Below are 2,516 nucleotides of genomic sequence, written 5' to 3'. Positions count from 1 at the left end.
AAAAAAAAAAAAAAAAAAAGGCTGGGCCCACCACCAGGATTTTAGACTCAATGGGGCTGATAATTTGCATTTCTCACAAGCTCCCAGCTGGTGCTGGACCTTAAGAACCATGAGAACCACTGTATTAGAAGAACGTGGAGGTGGCTAACCCAAGGCGTTGCAGCACAGTGACCAGGAGGGAAAGTGGTGCCAAGGGAAGGCCAGTGTGAACCCTGTGCACTCCATGAACCCTGGGGCCCCTAGTCAAACAGGAAGTGGGGGCTGAAATATACCTCCCCTTCAGCTAGCCAAGCTCCATGCCCTGGCACAGGTCTATAGGGCTTCTGAACGGTGCCCTTTCCTAATATACACAAAGGACTGAATACAGTAGAGGGGACTCTGGGTCTGAAGGCAGAGTACATGGGCCTGCACAGGCCAGGGGCAAGTAGATAAACAAAATGTGGTCTATACCTACCCCGGAACACTATCCAGTCTTGGAAAGGAAGGAAAGTCTGACACACGCTACTACGTGGATGAAACGTGAGAACATTATGCCAAGTGAAATAAGCCAGTCCCAGAAGGATAAATACTGTATGACTCCACTCATTTGAGGTATTTAGTTATAAATCGTGGAAACAGATAATAGAATGGTGGTTACCAGAGGCTCTGGTGAAGAAGAAATGGGGAGTTTCTGTTTAATGGGTACAAAATTTCTGTTTGGGAAGACAAAGAGTTCTGGAGATGGTGGTGATGGTTACACAATACAGTGCATGTACTTAATGCTATGGAACTGTACACTTTAAAACCTTAAAAACAGTTAAAATGGTTAATTCCATGTTATATGTATTTTAACACAAAATAAAAATAAGATCCTCTTGATAGCTGTGTGGAGCACGGACTAAGTGGCAGAGGAAGGAGGCCACAGTAGAAGCAGGACAATGTCCAGAGAGGTCATGGGGACTTAGACCTGGCGGCAGCAACAGGGGACAAATTCGAACTGTTTTAAAGGCGAAACCAACAGGATCTGCTGATAGTCTGTATGTAAGGAGTGATGAAAACCGAGAATCAAGGGGCAGTTTTCCACTGGAGGCCTTAACATTCGGGTGAATGGTAGGTTCTCTAGGATGGCAGAGCAGTGGGAAGAACCGAGTTTCCTTGCAGGGTGGGTGGGAGAGGGGTGCAAATTCTCTGCTGCACACCTTAGGCTGGAGATGACTATATTCTGAAGATGAGCTCTCGCCCATGTCAGGCGTCGGACATGAGTGAGAATAAGGTCAGCAAGTTCTAGCAGCAGCAGAGGCCAGTGTGACTGGAAGACCATAAGCAAGGGGGAGGGAGGGGGCAGAAAGGTGGGCCAGGGCAGGTGAGGCCGCCACAGGGAGAGATTGGTTAGGAAGTTCGGAATCTGCCACTGATCGCCTGTGAAACCTGGGGGAAAGTTACTGTCTATCCGTGAATTTGGTAAGAACTAGCGTTTAATGAGCGCTTGTTACGTGCCGACCGCTGAATCTGCAGACCAGTCCGGCAGGAGGAGAAGGAAGCTTGCAGTCAGCGTGGGTAGGGGGACTAGCCCAGGCACATTTGGTTTGTAGGAGCCAGAATCAGGTCGGGATTGCCTCCTATTTCCGAGATGGAGAAACCGAGGCCCGGGATGGGACAGTGGCCCGGTCGACCCGGGCGCTTAAGAGGTGCTGTCCCCGCCAATTCACAGGACCGGAAATCGAGGCCAGAGACAGGCGGTGTGCGATCCGCGTTCACCGAGGCCGCGCCTCCTGAACCGCAGCTCGCCCCTGACAGCGCGGCCGCCTGTTCGCGTCCAGGTCACCGCGCCACCCTCGGTCCGCTTCTGGTTCTGCCTCAGTCCGCAGGGCGGACAGAAACCGCGACCCGTTGCCAAGGAGACGCATCCCACACTCCTAAGTGGCGGAGAGCCCAGGCCACTCTCCTCTTCCTCTTCCTTGCTTGCCGGCTTTTCCAGTCCCGGAGGCTCAGCCTTCCCATACTGGGCACTGCCTAGCTCCTCCAGCCCTACGACCACGCCGCCACAGAGCCTCTTTTCCTCTGCGACTCCCCTCCCAGCCGTCTGCGCGTACCCGAGGCCCTCCCGCAGACCCCAGGGAAGGCTGTGTGCATTATGGGAAATGTAGTCCGAAGCGGGCTGCGCTCTGCAAAGTCGCGCCTCCTGCACCGGCGAGGGCCAAGTGGGCGCTGACTCCTCTTCGGCGCATCGCGGAAAATGTAGTTTTGGTGCTGGTGGAGACGCCGTGTGGGTCTAAAGGCCTTGCGCGGGTTGCCCAGTGAGGGCCAATGGGAAGCCCCCTTTGCTGCGATGCTTTCTGGGAAATGTAGTTCTGGACAAGGCCGGGGGCTGGGAGGGGAGTTGTCGGGCAGAAAGCGCGACTCCCAGGGCAGGGCGGGGGGAGGGGGCACGGGTGAGTTTGGCGCAAAGCTTGCCGGGGCATGGAGTCCCAGTGAGCTTTGTGCGCATGTGCGACAAGGTGGGCTTGGGGGGCCTCGCCTGGGAGAGTGAGGTGAGC

At 54.7% G+C, this 2,516-nt stretch overlaps 1 protein-coding gene across 2 annotated transcripts in view; it reads left to right on the top strand.

The window, feature by feature from the left end:
- Positions 1-2,435: 2,435 nt before the first annotated feature.
- ZNF444 (zinc finger protein 444) overlaps positions 2,436-2,516 on the top strand; it is an 11,960-nt gene continuing 11,879 nt past the window's right edge. For both annotated transcript variants that reach the window (XM_012808476.2, XM_003795357.3), the window contains exon 1: positions 2,436-2,510. The gene's annotated coding sequence lies outside the window, so the exon portion shown is untranslated. The remainder of the gene's footprint in view (positions 2,511-2,516) is intronic.

This window comes from Otolemur garnettii, unplaced genomic scaffold (genome assembly GCF_000181295.1).
Source record: "Otolemur garnettii isolate 467f Iridium unplaced genomic scaffold, OtoGar3 scaffold00091, whole genome shotgun sequence".
NCBI lineage: Eukaryota > Metazoa > Chordata > Mammalia > Primates > Galagidae > Otolemur > Otolemur garnettii.
The sequence above is the reverse complement of the archived record's forward strand: the minus strand, read 5'-3'. Positions and strand labels throughout refer to the sequence as shown.